Source organism: Aethalodelphis obliquidens, unplaced genomic scaffold (assembly GCF_003676395.1).
Source record: "Aethalodelphis obliquidens isolate GAN/ISIS:26980383/991018 unplaced genomic scaffold, ASM367639v1 scaffold91, whole genome shotgun sequence".
Lineage (NCBI taxonomy): Eukaryota > Metazoa > Chordata > Mammalia > Artiodactyla > Delphinidae > Aethalodelphis > Aethalodelphis obliquidens.
Genome location: NW_020838035.1, coordinates 1026401 through 1049519, shown reverse-complemented (window position 1 = coordinate 1049519; position 23119 = coordinate 1026401). Strand labels below are relative to the sequence as shown.

At 46.9% G+C, this 23119-nt stretch overlaps 1 long non-coding RNA gene across 2 annotated transcripts in view; it reads right to left on the bottom strand.

Moving 5' to 3' along the window:
- Nucleotides 1-12381: 12381 nt before the first annotated feature.
- LOC113614142 (uncharacterized) overlaps nucleotides 12382-23119 on the bottom strand; it is a 58785-nt gene continuing 48047 nt past the window's right edge. The window contains exons 2-3 of one of the 2 annotated variants that reach the window (XR_003430468.1): nucleotides 12948-13131; nucleotides 12382-12533 (exon numbers count right to left, since the gene is read on the bottom strand). This is a non-coding gene — a long non-coding RNA (uncharacterized LOC113614142). Of the gene's footprint in view, nucleotides 12534-12947; nucleotides 13135-23119 lie in introns of both variants that reach the window. The other variant, XR_003430467.1, reaches the window with a different exon arrangement.

Sequence of the window (23119 nt, the reverse complement as noted above, 5' to 3'; positions counted from 1 at the left end):
GATCCACTTGGGGTTTCGGGTGCCCTCGACACTGTCACCTTGGTCGTGTAATTTCACAACCGGAGCCGGGCTTGGGGCTGAGCCAGAAGAGGAAAAACAGATTAAAAACCAGAATCTTCGCATCTGTTCTGACTCAGACTCCCTTCCCACAGCTATCTGTTCAGCTGGGTGGGCTTATCTCTTGGGAGTTTTTGCTGCCCATGCCTGCTGCCCACTTTCCACCTATTCACGGGTGAAACCCAGAATAGAAAGGAGACTAGAAATTCCAAGAAATTCAACCCCGCATCATTGACCATTGTAGTAGCTTGCTAGGGTGGCCATAACAAATGCCCACCAACTGTGCAGCTGAACTGATGGAAACTGATTCTCTCTCCGTTCTGGAGACCAGAAGTCTGACATCAAGGTGTCTACAGGGGTGTTTCCTCCTGCAGGCTCCAGGGGGGGATCTGAGCCTAGCCCCTCTCCCACTTTGCCGTGTTTGCTGGGGACCCTTGGTGTCCCTGGGCTGGTGGATGTACCGCTCCAACCTCTGTCATCCCATGACTCTCTCCTCGTCTGTTTCCGTGTCCAGATTTTCCCTTTCTTAAAAAGCTTATGCACCAACCCTACTTCAGTAGGACCTGTTCTTCACTAATGACGTCTACAAAGACCCTATTTCCAAATAAGGTGAGATTCCAGATGGACACAGGTATTAGGGAGGAACACTCCTCAACCCGGTGGTGTCATTCCTTAAGTGCTGACTTTCCACCCAATCCAGGGTCCTCAGGCCATTGCATTCTGTGTCTTATCCAACGTTTGTTGGTGTAATCCCTTGAAGAAACAGGGTACTGTGGGCTCTCTCCACTGAGGCCAGTGCTAGGAGTCTCTTCATTCTGCTTTAAAATGGTTTTGAGATTTTAGAATAACTTTAAATGGAGTATAATCTATACAAATATTGAATCACTATGTTGTACAACCTGAAAATGATATCATATTGTAAATCACATATGACCCAGCAATTCCACTCCTGGGCATATATCCAGACAAAACTCTAATTCAAAATGATGTATGCACCCCTGTGTTCATTGCAGCACTATTTACAGTAGCCAAGACATGGAGTCAACCTAAGGGTCCATCAAGAGAGGAATGGATAAAGAAGGTGTGGTACATATATACAATGGAATATTACTCAGCCATAAAAAAGAACAAAATAATGCCATTTGCAGCAACATGAATGGACCTAGAGGTGATCATACTATGTGAAGTAAGTCAGAGAAAGATAAATATCACATGATATCACTTATATGTGGAACCTATTAAAAAATGATACAAATATTTGCAAAACAGAAGCAGATTCATAGACACAGAAAACAAACTTATGGTTACTAAAGGGGAAAGCGGGGGAGGAATAAATTAGGAGTTCGGGATTAACATATACACACTAGTATGCATAAAACAGATCATCACACTGCCCAGCCCACAGCTCCATAGTTACAGCTTTCCTTCCTGTCACCACAGGCTTCGAACAACTGGATTCTCTGCTCCTGGGGAGGCTTCTCATGAACGATATCACCCACTAGTTATGCTAATACACATTACTGATATAATAAGATTTTAATTCTCAATATTATTTTTTTAATAAATTTATTTATTTGGCTGTGTTGGGTCTTCGTTGCTGCACGTGGGCTTTCTCTAGTTGTGGTGAGTGGGGGCTACTCTCTGTTGCAGTGCGTGGGCTTCTCATTGCGGTGGTTTCTCTTGTTGTGGAGCACGGGCTCTAGGTGCGCGGGCTTCAGTAGTTGTGGCCCACGGGCTTAGTTGCTCCATGGCATGTGGGATCTTCCCGGACCAGGACTCAAACCCCTGTTCCCTGTATTGGCAGATGGATTCTTAACCACTGCACCACCAGAGAAGTCCCATCGATTAATATTATTTTTAACAGAAATAAATCATTTATGTTTATTATGTGAATAATAAATAATATGTAATATGATAATATAAAATTATATGTAAAAGTTAAATAATAGATATGACCATTCTGGTAGCAGTGTTGTTATTTTTTTAATTTTTATTATAACTGTCACGGTAGCAGTATATTATTATTATCCTCATCATCATGGTTGCACTATTATTATTGTCATTATTATCGCGGTAGCAGTATCATTACTCCTCCTCCTCTCATGGTGGCAGTATTACTATTATAATATCATGGTAGCACAAGTTCCATTACAATATCATGGTGGCAGCATAATTATCACAATATGGTGGCCATATTATTATTATTACTATCATGGCAGCTGGGTTAATATCATAATATCATGGTGTTAGGATTACAATGATAACATCATGATGGCTGCATTACTATTATACTATTGTGGTGGTCATACTTTTATTATTACTATCATGGTAGCTGTATTACTATTATACTATCATGGTGGCCATATTATTACTATCAAGGTGGCAGTATTCCTTTTTAGAATATCATGGTGGTCATATTATTACTACTACTATCATGGTAGCAGCATTACTATTTTAATATCATGGTGACCATATCATTATTATTACCATCATGGTAGCTGTGTTAATATAATAATATCATGCTGTCAGGGTTACGATTATAACATCATGATGGCTGTATAACTATTATACTATTGTGATAACCATGTTCCTATTATTACTAGCATGGTAGCTGTATTACCACTGCATATCGTGATGGCCGTATCATTATTATTACCATCATGGTAGCTATATTACCATTATGTATCATGGTGGCCGTATCACTATTATTACCATCACGGTAGCTGTATTACTTTCCTCCCATGGTAGCAGGATCACTCCCCCTCCTCCCACTCTCGTGGCAGTGGTATGATCAGACTCACGGTAGCGGAACGGCAATGACTCTCACCACAGCACCAGCTAATGTTGCACGAGCTCTTGCCACAGCCTAGACACCACTGTTCATGTTGTACCTGTAATAACTCATTTCACGCTCAGATTCCCAGAGAGGAATTTCTTATCCTCATCCTCCTTTGCATATTGAGAGGCCGGGGCACAGAGAGGTTAAGGAACTTCCCCAAGGTCCCCCAGAGAGGAGGCGGTGTAGCCGCATCACGCCCTGGCATGTTCTTCTCAGAGCTGGCACTAACCCCCCACCCCGCAGCTTGGATGAACCCAGATGGAGAACCCCGTCCCCAAAACAACCTGGCACCTGCTTTCTTTGCCATCCATCTCCCTCTCTTCCTTTTCTTCCACCTGTCCTCTCAGCCTTTGCAGAAGTAATGAAGGTCACTACTCTGCTGGCCTCAGGGAGATTGTCCTGGATGACCCAGGTCACCCCCACGCGATCACGTGAGCTCTTGGGATCAGAGCTTTCTACCCACTGAGGGCAGAAGAGGAATTCAACTGTTCAAAGCATGAGAAGGTCTCGACTGCTGTTGCTGGCTTTGAGGATGGAGGGGGCCACACGGAAAACCTGGGAAGGAACTGAATTCTTCCAACAACCAGTAAAATTAGAGGAGGGTCCTGAAACCCTCATGAAATTACAGTCCCGACCTGTGACTTGATTTCAGTCCCGTGAGGCTCTGACCAGAGAACACACATCTTTCCAGACTTCCGATCTATGGAAAGTATGAGATAATGAATCGTTTTTTTTAAAGCCGATAAACTTGTACTCATTTGTTACACAGCACAGCAAACTGATACAGCCTCTCTGTCCACGGAGCCTGCTCTCGCTTTGCCTCTGACGAACTTAGGCTGCCTTTCCTTCCCTCCTCCGATGTGAATCTCAGCAGAATCGGGGACTACCTTCTTCTGAGCTGATCCCTGTCCTAATTTCCCATCTCTCTCTTCCACAACTCCTTATTCATCCTTCTGGAAGACCCAGTTTCCTCTCTCTGACTTTTAATTTTCTTCATTTTTTTTTTAAGATTTATTAATTAATTATTTATTTTCTGCTGCATGGGGTCTTAGTTACGGCACGCGGGATCTTTCATTGCAGCACGCAGGCTTCTCTCTAGTTGTGGCGTGCGGGTTTTCTCTTCTCTAGTTGTGGTGCGTGGGTACCAGAGCAGGGGGGCTCTGTAGTTTGCAGCACACAGCCTCTAGTTGAGGCACACGAGCTCAATAGTTGTGGTGCGGGGGCTTAGTTGCCCCGTGACATGTGGGATCTTAGTTCCCCGACCAGGGATCGAACCCACGTCCCCTGCATTGCAAGGCGGATTCTTTACCACTGGGCCACCAGGGAAGTCCCTATTTTCTTCATTACTTCAGAATGAAGTTCTTACATTTTGCATTCTCCAGCCCTACATCCTCCTCCCTGTCTCTTTACTAGACAATCTCATCTTTGCTCACTAACCACTCTCCAATGGCATCGCTGCTCAGACTTCTCTCATCTCTACCTCCATATAAACCCAGCATCTACTCAACAGCTCAGGAAGATGGGTTGAGTCTCCTCAATGGGTCTCTAAACAACCCCCTGAACCTGACCTGTCCTGTAATACCTCTTTCAGGAAGTCCCACTGGGTAAACCAGAACCTAGGAGGCAAGACTTCTACATGCCATCACATTGAGAGGAAAAAGAAGAAGATCTTGCTTTCTGGTCTACTCTTAGGAGGGAGGACACATACCCCAGAAGCCAAACTCACGGGAGAAATCTCCTATAGGATTGCACAGATGGGTTGCATTCTCCTTCTTCAAACAATCCCTATCAAGGGACCAGTCTTGGAGGGCAGGTGGAGGAGGTTGTCCTGGGGTATGGGTTCAGGGGAGGGGAGCAGAGGAAGGGTGAACAAATCAGACATCTCTGAAGAAGGAGTTGGGGCGGGGATTGGGGGGGATTCCAAAGGCAACCAGCAACCTTCTGCCCAGACATACAGCTTCATCCGCTACGGAGGGATACTGCTGAAATTAAGTTTCTTTTCTCTAGCAGATGTATCACCGAAAGAGAGATTTCTGCATTTACAAAATGAATGTTTCCAAATGCATAACTAATTGGATCCTTTTAAGGCATTTAAGGTTTAACTCTGATTTCCACAAGTCTTTCTTCAGACCTTAATTATAAATGTACGCAGTAGGATTTATTTTCAAAACGTCTCATTTTTTTTCTTCATCCAAATATCCAGAAAGTCAAAAACAAACAAACAGAGCTGTGTGCACAGCTTGGATGGTGTCAGCCTCTGAATCAAGTCACTTGTTCGGTTTTAATTAGCGGAAGTCTGGCTTTAGCAGGAAAAACATCATTTTGGAAAACAACTTCGTTCTGGAGTTGGAAAATTGTCATCTGTTAAGGAGACATAAACGCCTCAAATTTCCCGCATGGAAACTCACGTTGTGGTAAATTTAGTGTATTTTTCTTTTAGCCGATAAAAATGCTATTTATCAAATAGGAATTTGGAAAGCGTGGGAATCATGGCGACAGTTTCAGGAAAGGCAAAAATATTTTGAATTATTATTTGTGACATCTAGTCAGTATATAAAAGAACAGATTGCCATATTCGTGAGTTCTTTGTGCAATAAATTTCATTATATTTGTAGAGATATGTACATATATGAAGAGAAAGCCAATGTGAAGGATGAATTCTAACTTCACAGTAGTAATGACCCCTAAAGAGAAGAGGGGCAAAGGAGGACTGGGGTCTTTAAATATCTTACACACACACACATTCCCATCCCATCCATCCAACTATTCCTGGCAACAGAATATTAAAATTTAACCACCCACTAGGCACCAAAATGGATTTGAAACTTCAAGGGGAGATACACATTGTCCTATGCTTGATTACAAAGAAAAGTATAGGAACGACTTCCCTAACCCTTGATCCCATCTCCCTTTGAAAATATGAAAGGATCTAGACAATCTGCTGGAGATTTTCTTAAAATAGAGGTGGTGCTGAGAAACTTTCCCCACCCTAGAAGATGCTTGTTTTCTTTATCAGTCAGCTCTGACTTAAACTATGCTGCATAACAAACAGTCCTAGATCACAAAGCCCTACCACAATAGAGTTCCTTTTCAGACCTATGAGTCTGAGTCAGTGACTGTTGGGTTGACCTAGACTGGGCTCCCCCACACACACACCATGCTGAGCAGAACCCAATGTAACAACTTAGATTCATGTCTGCTCTACATGGTTTCATTATTTTGGAACTAGTGGTTATCCTGGGCATATTTTTGTAATGTTGGAATGTAGGTGGGCAACATCGTACAGAGGGCAACTCGAACCATTGGGGTTTGCAGCATTTTCTGCTGACATCCCACAAGATAAAGCAAAATGGATAGAAACTCCAACGTCCATGGAGAAGGGAGGTGTGGTCCTCCCATGAAAGATGAGCCAGGGCAAAGGCAGGAAGGAAGAAAGAACTTGTGAGCAACTCATGCCGTCAACCACACCTTCTAACCTGAAGCCTGGTAAGAGGGGACTTGTTTCCCATTTCCCTCTTCGGATCCAAACTCCATCCTTTCCTTCCCAACTCTGCACCCTGAGACGCCGATGGACATGGTGAGCATTGCCCAGGGTCTCTGGTCCTCTGGATTCCAGGTGAGTTCAGACAGTGGGAGGCACTGGCAGGAGATGGGAGGGAGGGACACAAGAGTCTAGGATCGTTTGCCTTGGAAACTTCCCTGTTTGTTTGCTGCCCGTTTAGCTGTGTTCTCCATCAGCTCCAGCTGTTGTAGGGCAGCCTCTCTGCCACAGCTCTTGAGCTGAACTCCAGGAGCACCTTGACTTATTCTCTCTTGACCCACAGGCTCAGGGTGGTAACGGTTTCTCTTCTATGTTGATAGGGTCTGGGAGCCTCTGCCTCCTTTAGGACTTTCCTTAACCCTTCCCATTCATCTCTGCAGACTCTTAAAAACCCTAAGTGGACGCACTTTCCATATTCTACTAGAACCCTGATTGAGACAGTGCACATGCCCTCCACTTGGAAGACACTATAGATTTGCACTTGCTAACAAGATGTTGACGGTGAGAAGCCAGCCAAGGATCAAACTTGGTGGTGGAGCCAGGACAGAAAACAGAAAACATTTGCAGAGTTTCTGAAAATCAGTCCATTCTATTTAATATTTGGACCCTTACGCCCTCCTACCCTATTCTGGAGGGATTGATGTCCAGACTTCTTTTTCTGGGAATTTCCGTCACCGTCATCTTTGGAATCCCCGTGTGTGTCCCTCAGAGCTGACTGTAGGCAACAGCAAAGCTTTCCCTAGCAGGTTTCCCGGGGAAGCTGTCCCCACCCCCTGCACCAGACTTGGTGCCGGGCCAGTGCAGTCCCGGGGGCAGGGGAAGTTGCAGTCGTGCAAGCTGGCCACACTTTTACGTGTCTCTGCATTTCCGCCCCAGGCACCTCTTCCAGACAGCTCTCTGCTGGGGGCCCTTGGACCAAGCATGTCCTGGCATCTCTGTCGAGACCACCTTCTCAGGGGTAAGAGGGGAGACCCTGAACAAAGTTTTCTCCCCTCTGACTCAATACTCAGCACTTTTCCATCTGGCCCGAGGTATAATATTATAACTATTATAGATAATAAAATATACAGTAGAATAGAAGCATAACGATATGGAAAGTGGGAAAGCCTATATGACCAAATCGCACTGTTATATATTGTTCTATAATACAATATATACCATACGTTACTTACCTAATATAATTTATTAGGTATAATATTACATACATGATTATAACAATATTATAGCTATTGTATACAATTTAATAATATAGCATAGACTATATTGTATCTATATTACAAGGTGGGGAAAATCCTATGTTTCATACAAATTGCACTATGATATTTGCAAGCACATATCCTATCGTACATTATATATAACATGTGGCATATATAATGCTATATATGCCACATGTTTTAGATAATATATAATACAACACATGCACATCTATAAGCAAGGTAAGACAATAGCTCTACTGTCTACACCGTATATAACATGTATTATACAATATATACCATATGATATACAGTATTCTGATATACGTATATTACAGAACAGTAGACTGTGGAATGCTGTCGCTGGACTGACCTTAAGAAATCATCCTGTGGGCTTCTCTGGTGGCACAGTGGTCGAGAGTCCGCCTGCCGACGCATGGGACGTGGGTTCGTGCCCCGGTCCGGGAAGATCCCACATGCCGTGGAGCGGCTGGGTCCGTGAGCCATGGCCGCTGAGCCTGTGCTCCGCAACGGGAGAGGCCACAACAGTGAAAGGCCTGTGTACTGCAAAAAAAAAAAAAAAGAAATCATCCTGCTGTTCAGACACACAAAAGAATGAAATAATGCCATTTGCAGCACCGTGGATGGACCTAGAGATGATCATACTGAGTGAACTCAGTCAGACAGAGAAAGACAGATACCATACGATGTCGCTTATATGTGGAATCTAAAATACGACACAAATGAACTTATTTCCAAACAGAAACAGACTCACAGACATAGAAAACAGACATGGTTAACAAACGGGACAAGGGGGGAGGAATAAATTAGGAGTTTGGGATTAACATATACACACGACTATATATAAAATATATAAACAGCGAGGCCCTACTGTATAGCATAGGGAAGTCTGTTCACTATTTGATAATAACCTATACGGGAAAAAAATCTGAAAAAAATATATATAACTGAATCACTTTGCTGTACACCTGAAACTATCACAACATTGCAAATCAAATATACTTTAATTTTAGAAAAGGGAAAAAACAGAAATCACCTTCTTGCCCTCCTTGCCCCCTCTCCTTGCTGAGTCTCTGTCGGTGGGGGTCCCCTGAGACAGACGCGTCTTGGGGCCCCACTGTCGAAGCCAGGGTGATCAGGGCTCGGGCAACAAAGCCTCGTATTCCTGGGGGCTCCTGGGGGCAGCCCCCAAGCTACCAGGAGAGACTGTGAGGTGAGGAATGCCCACCTGGCTCCGGGGTTCCTCTTTGCACTTCACCACCCCCTGGGGAGAGTTTAGGATTCCTCTGCCCAGCTCCCACCTCAGATCAAATAAATCTGCGTGTCTGGGGCTGAGCCCTGGCATCAGTCATTTTTAAAGCTCCCAGGGGTCTGTGTGTTGAGATTCAGCCAGAGTTGAGAGTCACTGCCCCGGAGTGACAGGCCAGGGTCACACTCGGCCAGTTCACAGCAGTGGTTGAGCACATACTCCTAAGATAGCAGAACTAAAGAACGCCAGCCCAGGATCATTCTTGCGTCTTCCATGCAAGGAAACCTAAGACTCAGAACCCGAAACGGGTAAATGCAAAGCGGAAGCAGCTTTGTCTGTAAAACTGGGTAGTTGCAGAAGACAGAACAAAAGGCATTTATATACCTAAACCCTAGGCAATCTGTGGATCGTGAGTGGCCAGCTCCCGGAGGGACACTGGAAACGCTGAGATGAAAGCAAGGGCCGGAATCCCTGGGAAGGACCTGGATCCACTGTGGGAAGAACAATCACACGTCCACGTAGCGTGAACCTGGACCATTTCTTCCGAGATTTGCTCAGAAGATCGAGAAATGGTGACTCTCGGGGCTTCCCAGGTGGCGCAGTGGTTGGGAGTCCGCCTGCTGATGCAGGGGACACGGGTTCGTGCCCCGGTCCGGGAAGATCCCACGTGCCGCGGAGCGGCTGGGCCCGTGAGCCATGGCCGCTGAGCCTGCGCGTCCGGAGCCTGTGCTCCGCAACGGGAGAGGCCACAACAGTGAGAGGCCCGCATACCGCAAAAAAAAAAAAGAAGAAGAAAAAAAAAGAAGAAGAAGAAAAAAGAAATTTCTCTAATGAGAAATCTCTCATTAGATTTACCCCTGGCGTTAGGCAGTACCCAGCCACAGGCACCTCCCACCTCCCTTCCCTAACCAGTCAACGGCAACACCACTGTAATCTCCAGATACAGCCAGCCTGTCCCGGTGAATAAACATGCGTCTGCTGGATGTGAAGGCAGCTTAGCATCTAATCATCAGATCCCCCAGCGCCAGGGCCAGTGCCTTGCGTCCTGTTACGGATAGCTTCATCCAGGGTTGAAATACGTTACAGGCAGAGAGGATGATGCCGGAGCAGCCTCAGGGCCTGCTGAGTCAGGGAGTGGAGACTTCTTTGCAAGTTTTTATTTTATATTGGAACAGAGCGGATGTACGATGTTGTGTTAGTTTCAGGTGTACAGCAAAGCGATTCAGTTATGCAGATACACGTATCTCTTCATTTTCAAGTTCTTTTCCCGTTTAGGTTGTTGTATAATACTGAGCAGAGTTCCCTGTGCTCTACAGTAGGTCCTTGTTGGCTATCCATTTTAAATATGGCAGTGTGTACATGTCACTCCCAGTTTTATTAGGGAGTGGGGACTTTATAAAAAGCTCAAAGCACGTGGCTGGGGTGTGTGACGGTCCCAGAAAGAATGGAACCCGAACGGGAGGAGAGAGAGGATGGCCCATGGCAAGGGCTCCCTGGGCAGAGGTGGGGCAGGGCCACAACAGAGCACCACACACGGGGTGGCTTAAACCACAGACACTTACTGTCTCTAGTCCTGGAGGCTGGAGTCTGAGATCCAGGTGTGGGCAGGGCTGGTCCCTCCTGAGGCCTCTCCCCTGGGCGTGTAGATGGCCGTCTCTTCCCTGTGTCCTCACGGGGTCATCCCTCTATGTCTGTGTCCTGATCTCCTCCTCTCACAAGGACACCAGTGCTATGGGATCAGGACCCACCCTAGTGACCTCATTGTACCTTCGTCCCCTCTTTAAAGACCCCATCTCCAAATACAGTCACATCCAGAGGTCCTGGGGGTCAGGGCGTCAACATATACGTTTGGGGGACACACAATTCAGTCCATAACAGGAGGTAACCAGAGAATCAGTTTATACAAACAGCAACCCACTGCTGTGAAAACCAAGCCACGTCAATGGCCCCTGAGCAGTTCTCCCTGCCGAGTCGTCAGAATTCCCACCCCCTCATCTCCCTCCCCAGGACGGGACACAGGTCCATTCCTCAACCAAGTACTAGCAGCAAATGCAATCACCATTATCACAGGACAAAACAAAGTCCACCACTTCCCAGGGGCTGGGGAGGCGGCCAGCCTCCCCACTACAACTACCAGGGGTCCAGGGGCAAAGAGAAAGATGGGTAGGTGATTGGCTGGACCCTACCTGTGCCAGCCCCACAGTAATTTTTACTAAAAGGAGATGAAATGAGGGCCCTTCCCATCTATCCCAGAGAATGCAAGGGAAAAAAAAAAAAAAAAAAGAGCCACCCCCTCGTAGACATTTTAGAGGCTGACAGTCACTTCAAGTTTCTAAACCTAAATTTCAGAGCAGAACGAGAGTGTGGAAGAATCAGCCTGTCACCGATGTCCTTACTGCTCTACGCTAATCTTTCTTCAGTCCCCAGGGACCCCTTTACAGACCCCACAGGGGCCTCTCAAGCCGTCCGCACCTTCACCCCAGCACCCCCGAGACCTCTCCACTGTCCCTTCTCGGAGAACAGGTGTTCGTCCAAACAAAACACACATTTCAATCAAGCACTTAGTAGGTGGCGTGTCTTTTCCAGAAAGGCACACCGCCTGCATCCACGTGGCTTCTGTTCTGGCTGAAGGATCAACAAGGAATCATACTCGCCACAAACTATAATCACACATTTATTTATTATTTTTTATTGACGCATAGTTGATTTACACTCTGTTACTTTCAGGCGTACAACACAGTGATTCAATCTTTTTATAGATTATACTCTGTTTAAAGTTATTACCCCTGTGCTGTGCAATACATCTTTGTAGCTTATTTATTTTATACCTAGTAGTTTGTACCTTACTCCCCTCCCCCTAGCTTGCCCCTCCCCCTTCCCTCTCCCCACTGCCAACGACTAGTTTGTTCTCTGTATCTGTGGGTCTGCTTCTTTTTTGTTATATTCACTAGTCTGTTTTATTTTTTAGATTCCTTTTTTTAAACTAATTTTTATTGGAGTATAGTTGCTTTACAATGTTGTGTTAGTTTCTACCGTACAGCAAAGTGAACCAGCTACATGTATACATATATCCCCTCTTTTTTGGATTTCCTTCCCATTTAGGTCACCATAGAGCAGTGAATAGAGTTCCCTGTGCTCTACAGTAGGTTCTCATTAGTTAGCTATTTTATGCATAGTAGTGTATATATGTCAATCCCAGTCGCCCAGTTCATCCCACCCCCCACCCTTGGTATCCATACGTCCGTTCTCTGCGTATGCGTCTCTATTTCTGCTCTGCAAAGAAGTTCATGTGTATCATTTTTTTAGATTCCACATATAAGTGATACCATATGGTATTTGTCTTTCTCTGTCTGGCTTACTTCACTTAGTATGATAATCTCTAGGTCCATCCATGTTGCTGCAAATGGCATTATTTCCTTCTTTTTATGGCTGAGGAGTATTCGATTGCATACATGTGCCACATCTTCTTTATCCTTTCCTCTCCTGATGGACACTTAGGTTGCTTCCATATCTTGGCTATTGTAAATAGCGCTGCTATGAACGTTGGGGTGCGTGTATCTTTTCAGATTAGGGTTTTCACTTTCTTTGAATAGATACCCACGAGTGGAACTGCTGGATCATGTGGCAGTTCTACTGCAAATCATAGTAATAAATAGTTAGCACTGAATGAGATCTACCAAGTATCTCACAAGGATTTACTCATTTCATCCTCTTGACAACGTTACATGGTAGGTGTGGTGAACACTCCCACTTTCTATGGGGAAACTGAGGCACAGAGAGGTTAAGTGACTTTCCCAAGGTCACTCAGCTCAGAGTGACCCAACTTTCCCCAGCACCTGAGGTTCAAAACTTTGGAAGCATGACTGATTGCTCTTTCTACAGTTCTTCCTACATCCCCAGAGTTGAGAGGATGGACTGAAGACTGTCCAATCTCCTCGTCCTAAAATTATCCAAACTACCCATCAGTACAGAGGGAAAAACAAACATGTCTCCAGGAAAACAAAAGGGCGTGTGTCCTAGCTGTGCCCCGATCCCCACGGTACCCACAGTCCTCCTGGGATGGGTGGCCGCATCTCATTCATTTGTCTGCATCTCCCACTGCAGGTGGGCACCTGAGCTGAAGGACGGCAATCCACATCTCACCAGTGGCCCCTGGCATCTCCCCATGTGGCACGCAGAGCAGGATGGATTCTCTCCCTTGCAAATGCTGGACTGTCTTAGTCTGCGTGAGCTGCTGTAACAAAATACTGTAAACTAGGGGCTTATCAACAACACATGTATTTCCCACAGTTCTGGAGGCTGGAGATCCCAGCGAGGGCTGATTGAGCGTTTCGTGAGGCTGCTTCCTGGTTCCTAGATGGACGTCTTCTCGCTGTGTCCTCACATGGAGTAAGGGGTTAGGGAGCTCTCTGGGGTCTCTAGTCTAGGGACACTAATCCCATCATGGGGGATCCACCCTCATGACCTCATCACCTCCCAAAGACCCCACCTCCTAACACCATCGCCTTGGGGAGTTAGGGCTTCAACATCTGAATTTGGGGGGATACACACATGCAGTCCACAGCAAGAACTCTTGAGAGAATCAGAGCATTCAGCGAGGCCAGATGCTCAAAGATCATGAGGTAGAGAAACGCACTTGAGGGAATGATGGCCACATACAAGACCCCCCTGCTACCGCGCTCCAGACCCCGCTCCCCCTGAAGCCCGTCACCCACTTCTGCTTCCGCCCTGCACACGTGAACACAACCCATAAACCCACAAATCTAGGTGCCCCAGGGACCCTGTTTCTCCTTTGCAAATGCGCCTGATTAAAAATATGTGGAAAGACCGGTTGCCCCTGCAAGATGTCCCAAAATAGCACAGATCTGAGGCTGCTACCCATCCCCCTGCCCCGGGGCGAGGCTATTTTGAGAGTTTTGTTTTGTTTTGTTTTTCCTAGCCAGTGCATTTAATAAGGAGGCATTAGCACATCAACTCAACAAGGAGCAGTTTCATTGCAGGGGTGGATAGTGGAGGTTTGCTGTTATCTTAAGGGCTCTGCATAAGACCCTAAGAGTCTCAGTTTTCAAACATAGTTTTGGGGGCTTATTAAAGGGTCAACATCAAAGTATCTGTGAAGGAGGCAGAAGAATAGATGCTGATGATGAAGGTGGGGGAGGGGGAGAGGGAGGGAGGGGAAGGAAAGAGAGAGAAAGACATACATGTGTGTGTGTTTGTGTGTCTGTGTGTGTGTATCTCTAAGTTACTATCTGGGAGGACAGAAGATGAAAAATCTGAGAACTCAACAGATGTTAACAGAAAGTCATTTAAATATGAGTTATAGATCGATATATATATAGATATATATTTATAAAACTGAATCACTGTGATGTACACCTGAAACTAACACAACACTGTAAATCAACTATACTCCAATATAAAATAAAAAGTAAAAAATAAAGACTATCAATGGCATCAAAAAAAATAAATTTCACTAATATGGAAGCTAAGAAGACAACAGTATTTAGATTGTATTTTGTGCCATGGAGGGTGTTATAAGGCTGTTGACTTGCCCCCAGGTTTGGTCTAAAATATACTATTTCAATCCAGCTAGAGAAATCTTTCAGGATCACCAAAACCTAATCATGTATTTTAACGGCAATGATTTTCACCATAAACATTACTTTTTTTTTTTTTTAAAGGTTTTCTACTATTTTCTTTTCTTTTTTTTTTTTTCTTTTTGGCCATGATGCATTGCTTGAGGAATCTTAGTTCCCCAACCAGGGAGTGAACCCGGCCCCTCGGCGATGAAAACGCAGAGTCCTAACCACTGGACCACCAGGGAATTCCCACAAACCTTCCTTTTTAAAAAAAATTCTCTGTATATTTATTGTTGAGTAACTTATCTTTACAGAATACAGAACAATGAAAGCTGACCAAGTACAACAAACAAGCCTGACGATTATACAGAGAGCTTTAACGCCAACCATATAATGCAGCCAGCTGTCAACATTCCACAAACAAAGCACCCACACTTCCAAGAGTTCTCGAATATCTACCGCCTTTTGCTTACTGTAAATTCAGATGATTGAAGGTTACCATCACTAACCATGCTCTAGAAAAGGAGAACAACTACAGCAATGATTGCCCCTATTATAAATAGTTCCTGGATGGCAGACACACATCTCACTTTCACACGTTTCATGGGTGTAAAGATGCTGGGAGAAGGCAGGGCCATTTCCCTTCGTCACGACAAAAGGGAGGATGGTCCAGCCCCACCCATTCCTGGTTGGATGGAGTCGTAGCACGAGTTTTGAAGAGCAAGTTGTGAGTGGACTTCACGTGTTTCCCGTTTGAGCTAAGCAAGACCCTCCTGGACACTCGTTTTTCCTTCCTCTCATTCAGACTCACAGCTGCCTCGCCAGCCTGTGTGTTGGACGGTCGCGATGACATGGAGCAGAGCCCCCAGCTGACACCCCATCAGTGGACGTGCAGTGTGAACAGGAAATAAACCCCCATTTGGGACTTCCCTGGCGGTCCAGTGGTTAGGACTCCGTGCTTCCACTGCAGGGGGTATGGGTTCGATCCTGGGTCAGGGAACTAAGATCCCACATGCCACGCAGTGCGGCCGACAAAACATAATAATAATAATAAGCCGTTGCTTTAGACCAGGCCGACACTGGTGCTACTTCTTACTGCGGCAAGCGTCTTCCACCCTGACTGATACTGAGCACATGCATAGGAGCAGGGAGACCCCCTGGAGGGAGACTGCTACCTGAATGCATGCAGCGCAGAGACAAGAAACATCGTGACAAGTGTTCAGAGTGCGCGTAACATGTAGGCGAATGACTGGCTGACCAGCGGGTTTGGGGACGTCTGGCCGGAGCAGGTAGCAGCACAGATGTGGCATTCTCCACTGCGCCCCTGAGAGGGATTTCCCGAACCCCAACCCTTCATCCTTTGCCCGCACACAAGTTTCCCCACAAACTTCATCCATGGCCCACCTGGAACCCTCCTACGCTCTCAGAATGCGTATCACCAAAAAGTCTACAAACAACAAATGCTGGAGAGGGTGTGGAGAAAAGGGAACCTCCTGCACTGTTGGTGAGAATGTGAATTGGTATAGCCACTATGGAGAACAGTATGGAGGTTCCTTAAAAAACTACAAATAGAACTACCATACGACCCAGCAATCCCACTACTGGGCATATACCCTGAGAAAACCGTAATTCAAAAAGAGTCATGTACCACAATGTTCATTGCAGCTCTATTTACAATAGCCTGGACATGGAAGCAACCTACGTGTCCATCAACAGATGAATGGATAAAGAAGATGTGGCACATATATACAATGAATATTACTCGGCCATAAAAAAGAATGAAATAATGCCATTTGCAGCAACAAGGATGGACCTAGAGATGATCATACTAAGTGAAGTAAGTCAGACAAATATCATATGATATCACCACGTGGCACCTAAAAAAATGATACAAATGAAGTTATTTACGAAACAGAAACAGACTCACAGACATAGAAAACAAACTTAGGGCTACCAAAGGGGAAAGGGAGGGATAAATAGGAGATTGGGATTAACATATACACACGACTATATATAAAATACATAAACAAGGACCTACCGTATAGCACAGGGAACTCTACTCAATATTCTGTAATAACCTATATGGGAAAAGAATCTGAAAAAGAGTGTGTGTGTGTATGTATGTATGTATATATATATATATATATATATATGGCTGGATCACTTTGCAGTACACCTGAAACTAACACAAAATTGTAAGTCAACTCTACTTCAGTATAAAATAAAAATTAAAAAAAAACATGCCCCGTCTGTTTTCATCATTTCATCATTACACACCCCGGACTGGAGTGAACCTGTTCCCCACAAAGCCCATTTCTCTTCTCTCTGCTCCCCAAGAGCAACCAGCTATTGGTGTTGTGCCCACCTCTCTCTGCTGCCCCTCGTCCCAGAGCTTTCCCTGACCACAGTGCCCACCCAGTACCACCCCATCCTGCCACCAGCACAGGGAACTGGGCGAGCACCCATTCACCTCGTTTCCAGAGGCAAGCTCTGGAGGGAATGGTGTTAGAGCATCACATTTAATTTCTTGGTTTTCCAATTCAATCCATCAATTAAGAACCTGTGCATCATATATGGAATCTAAAAAATATGGTTCTGAAGAACCTAGGGGCAGGGCAGGAATAAAGACGCAGACGTAGAGAATGGACTTGAGGACACGGGGAGGGGTAGGGTAAGCTGGGACGAAGTGGGAGAGTGGCATGGACATACATACACTACCAAATGTAAAATAGGTAGCTAGTGGGAAGCAGCCTCATAGCACAGGGAGATCAGGTCGGTGCTCTGTGACCACCTAGAGGGGTGGGATAGGGAGGGTGGGAGGGAGATGCAAGAGGGAAGAGATATGGGGATATATGTATATGTATAGCTGATTCACTTTGTTATACAGTAGAAACTAACACACCATTGTAAAGCAATCATACTCCAATAAAGATATTTTTTAAAAAAGAAAAGAACCTGTGCATATCCCAGCTCAGCTGCCTACCAGCTGTGCGACCTGGGGTTGGGTACCGTCACCTCTCTTGCTTCGGTCCCTTCATCTCCAAGTGGGAATCACCACGGTGGCTTCCACAAGGCAAGGAAGAAAGGAGTAACAAAAGTGTTCGTAGCTAGGATGTGCCTTAGATTCACACCTGGAACTCATAACAGCTTAAGAAAGGTGGGTACCACTTTTAATGCCATCCCCAGCTGTTCCTTTTTGACTTTCCCCCCTCTTTCCATCCTCTTTATCACAGCATTTTTGTTTTGTTTTGTTTTGTTTTTTGTGGTACGTGGGCCTCTCACTGTTGCGGCCTCTCCCGCTGTGGAGCACAGGCTCCGAACGCGCAGGCTCAGCGGCCATGGCTCACGGGCGCAGCCGCTCCGCGGCATGTGGGATCTTCCCGGACCGGGGCACGAACCCGTGTCCCCTGCATCGGCAGGCGGACTCTCAACCACTGTGCCACCAGGGAAGCCCTATCACAGCATTTTTGAGAGAACAGTACGGAGGTTCCTCAAAAATCTAAAAATAGAGCTACCATATGATCCAGCAATCGCACTCCTGGGCATATACCCAGAGAAAACTCTAATTCAAAAAGATCCATGCCCCCCAATATTCACAGCAGCAGTATTTACAGTAGCCAAGACATGGAAGCCACCTAAATGTCCATTGATGGAGAAATGCATAAGGAAGATGTGGTACGTATATACAATGGAATACTACTCAGCCATAAAAAAAGAATGAAATAATGTTATTTGCAGCAACATGGATAGACCTAGAGATGATCATACTAAGTGAAGTAAGTCAGACAAAGACAAATATCATAGGATACTACTTATATGTGGAATCTAAAATATGACACAAATGAAGTTATTTACAAAACAGAAACAGACTCACAGACACAGAGAACAGACTGGCGGTTGCCAAGGGGGAGGGCGGTGGGGGAGGGATGGAGTGGGAGTTTGGGGTGAGCAGATACAAACTATTATATATAGGATGGATATACAAGGTCCTACTGTAGAGCCCAGGGAACTCTAGTCAATATCCTGTGATAAACCATAATGGAAACGAATATAAAAAAGAATGTCTGTATATGTATAACTGGGCCACTTTGCTGTACAGCAGAGATTGGCACAATATTGTAAATCAATTCTGCTTCAATAAAAAAAAATGGGCAAAGAACTTGAATAGACATTTCTCCAAATAAGATACACAAATGGCCCATAAGCACAGGAGAGGATGCTAAAAAAAAAAGTCACCTTCTGATGATGGAGCCGGGGTTGCACCTTTAGTTCTGTCCATGTGTCACCACCCCCAGCATTTGATGATCCTGACCCCCGTCCATCTCCTAAAACTCTTTGCTCTTTTTACTTCCATGAAGCTCTGCGTCCTGAACGGCCTTCTGATATTCTCACTACTTCTGTTTCTCTTGTTGCTCCCTCTTCCTTTACCCTCCCATTAATTTTAGTTTTCATCTGACGGATTGCATGTTTCTGTGAACATGTGTCTCGATCTATGTGCTGCTGTTGGGAGACTCTCATTTGAGGTTCTTATGCAATCCTCAATGTACCAACTGCGTTTAAGTCCAATCTTCCGAGGGAGGGAGACGCAAGAGGGAAGAGATATGGGGATATATGTATATGTATAGCTGATTCACTTTGTTATAAAGCAGAAACTAACACACCACTGTAAAGCAATTATACTCCAATAAAGATGTTAGAAAAAAAAAATCCAATCTTCCCAGGGGCTGCGCAGCAGAACTCTCTGTCTGGATGTTCTTAAACATCTTAAATCCAACCAATTTAAAGCCGAAACCGCCCCTGCACGCTTCCCAACCTGTGATCTTTCCCGCATTCTCTCTGTCACCATAAATGTTGTCAGGCATCCCATCTCCCAAGCTCTGAGCTTTCCGAGTGAGTACAATAAACTCTTCCCGCATGTTTAGGAGAAGGGGAAATCCTCTGTCGCCGTGGCAACAAGTCCCCACCAGAACCAGGTTTGGACGCTGCGCCGTTCATCTGTGTACGTGCTCCGGCAGCTCCCTCACCAGATGTGACCCTCGCATCGGAACGCCAGCCCATGAAGAACACACAAGGTAATATGCCCACCTCCACGGGCCAACCCACGAGCCACAGCCTCACCAAATGACCGGTGTCTACAGATGCCGTCCACTCTGAGAATCCACGCTGTTAAAAGATCCCTGCTCTGCATTGGGCGCTGGTAGCCGCCACGCCCGACTCCCGGCTCCTGCAGCAGGCGATGCACCTTTGCACCTCAGACGGTGCGTGCGGGACCCATCCCTCAACAATAAAGGACACACACCTTCCGCCTCCTCTAGCAGCCACGGCTCACCAAGTCCGGTGTGTCTCCTGTTCCATCCATCCCTGAAGTAGCACCCGCCCCCCCCAGTTCACACCACCGTGTGCCTGCCTCACACCCTGCCCATCCGAGCCGGACACAGAGGGAAGACTGGGGTGCGAGACACAAAGTGACGGCCCCTGTGACGTGCTTCCTTGAGAGGTGCTCAAATCGGGAGGTCTCTGTGGCCCCAAACCGCAAGTTCTCCCCGCGCTGCCCCTGAAGTTAAGGTCCCCAAGCCAACTAGCCCTCCTGATGCCAGACACCAGGCACAGGTGCTTCGTGCTACCAGGCAAACAGGCCAATCACATCCCCCCAGGGGAACGTTCATACTGTTGTGCACCCACCCCCAGGTCTCACTGTCCCAAACTGAGACTGTCCCCATTAAACACTCTCTCCCCATCCGCCTCCCCCAGCCCCTGGCCCCCACCACCTCACTCTTAGTCTCTATGAATCTGATAACTCCAGGGACCTCCGATAAATGGAAGCACACAGTATTTGTCTTTTTGTGACTTTCTTTTATCACTGAGCATCACGACCTCAAGGTCCACCCACACCGTAGCCTGTGTCAGGATGTCCTTCCCGCTCGTGGCTGTCACAGTCCACGGAGTGGATGGAGCATATTCTGTTTATCCAGCCAGCCAGCCAGCCACCCACGGACGCTTGGGCTGCTGCTACGTCTTGGCTGTTGTGAGTAGCTCTGCGGTGAACGTGGGTGTGCAAATATCTCTTGGAGACCCTGCTCCTAATGCTTTCCATCTCACTCTTCTGTCCTGTTTTCATCGACACAGGACTATCCACTCAGGGCTGTTGGATAATCCAAGGTCACGGCAAACTCTCCTAAATTTAATTTTCCCGCAATGCCACTGACTACGCAGACAGAGTATTTCAACCAAGCAAGTGACGGACGAGTGACATGGTGCGTCCCTGCCACCAGAGCTCGATGAGAAATGTATTAACTGCACAGTTCATCTGAACATTAGGATCCCTGCCGGGTCTGCCTCTGCCTGTGTCTAGGTTTGTTAATTACTGAAATCCCTCCGGTTCCCCTGATGGGTTTCCCCGTAACCGAAAAAATACAGATGATCCTGACCACCAGTACCAGGTCCAGGAATTCACCCATTTTTCTCAGAAAGGGGGCTTTCATGTCTGTGTAGCCAAGAGGAGCTCCCCGGGCAGCGCTGGGCTGATGCCACAGTCACCATCCCGCTGCCACACCCTCGGCTGGATGGAAATGGGAAGCTGTCTGGAGGTGGCGGGAGCCGGCCAGCAGGACACAGGGGCCGTGGCCAGCCTGGCTCACAAGTTCTTTTAGCCTGAGTGGTGGTGATGGAAGCCACACGGGTACAGTACTGAGCGTTACTTGTGGAGAAGCATGGGTGCACTGATGTCCCTGGGGTCCTGGGGTCTGGGGTGCAGGTTCCTTTGCTGTAGAGCTGAATGTGAAAGGATGGATTTCAAAAGCCCGAGAGCAAGGGGGCGGGGTCTGAGGGCCGTCCCGTTGCAGCTGGCAAGGTTGTGCCACCCCTGAAACGTGCCTCTGACTATCTGAAGATGGTGAGTGTGGAGTCTCATAGTCTGAGACATCAGACTCGGAAAGGGGGGGCGCTGAAATGTTTGCTGGGTCTCCGCCTGGACATGCCCAGCCTCCCTGTAGGTCATTCCAGGAAAACACCCCCCATCAGTCTAATGCTCCTCCTCCCCCAGATGCCAGAGTCACTCACACTTTGCATGTTTGGTATGTTTTGTTCCAGACCAGTCATCTTAAATGAGTTCCCACTCACTGGCCAGCACAGTCCACGGGTGAAGGCTGCCTGCATCACACAGTGGACAGGAATCTGGAGTGACCCCTGGGCTGGGTGGGAAGGGAGTTCTGCAATGGATTAGTAATGTCTGCACAGGATGGGGAAAGGGGTGGGCAGCCTGCGTGCTGAATGCTGGTTTGGCTGGATGCTGGCACTCACGTTTCCTCTATTAGATTGGCATTTTCTCCACCCTGTACCACCAAGTAGAGAAGAGTCTGGAGTGACCCCTGGGCTGGGTGGGAAGGGAGCTCTGTAATGGGTTAGTAATGTCTGCACAGGATGGGGAAAGGGGTGGGAAGCCTGAGTGCTGAATGCTGGTTTGGCTGGACGCTGGCACTCACGTTTCCTCTATTAGATTAGCATTTTCTCTGCTCTGTTTTATCTACCTGGTGGCAAACCACAGGTATCAGTGCAATAGGAGAGCCTGGACTCAGGGCTCCTCCCATGAAAAGACCCCACACTGCAAACTCAAAAGGGATTTCTTGGCCAAAACGTTCACCCTTTGGACGTGGTCATCCCTCACCACAAAGACACGGGTCTTAAACCTGGCAGACCTTGAAGTGAAAATTCCTCCAGCACGAATACCAGGACCGGCCCCTAAGATCTGCCATGTACTGGGTCCTCAGACAGGAACTGGGTCCTCAGACAGGAACAATTCTAGCCTCAGGTAAACACACCCAAAGATGCACAGAGGCACCAGATAAAACAAGCCTTTGAATTCATCCAAGGCCCTAAATCAGATCTGCTGGGGTGGGGGTGGCAGTTCCTAATGTAGGGCAGAAAACATGGGACATCTGTCCACGGGCCAACTTCTGCAAACCAACCAGGGTGTCCTGATCCTGCGGTTCCCAAACACTGTGCCAAGGCACCCCCAGCTACCACAGGGAACCCACAGGGGCGCCGGGCTTGTTTTAAATTTTCAAGGGAAACCCAGCAGAATCTGTCCAAGCATTATTATGCCATTTGGGGCCCAGAAACTTGGTCGATAGAAATACTGGGTATTTCTCTTGGCCCCATGGGAGCCGTGAAAGAAAGGCCAAGGCACCAAGGGTACCATGAGCAGAGGAAGGGTGGGAATCTCTGTGTTAATCTGCACCTACGACGCCCTGGGTTAGACAACTGATGACCTCTGCATCAGGCTACCTCCAGAGCAGTGCTTTTCAAGGTGCTTCTGGGAGACACTGGCGCCCCCGAAAGGTGCCTTGGACTCATGGCAGGAAGGGGAGAAAAGAAGGCACCATGCTTGTCTTCCGACACCAGCAGACCCATGCCACGCGAACGTGATGCCCCGGGGGAGTCCATGGTCGTGAGCGTCCACTGGCAGCCCCCTGAGGACAGAGTCCTGTCCTTACAGATGGGGAAACACACGAGGTGCTGGGAAAAACCACCTACTGATCCAATCATTAGACCAGAAGTGGATGCCAACCCGTGGTGTCAAATGTTAGGACACCATCATAGCCCAGCGCAGACACCTCTGCAAAAGGACAAAGAAATGCCCCA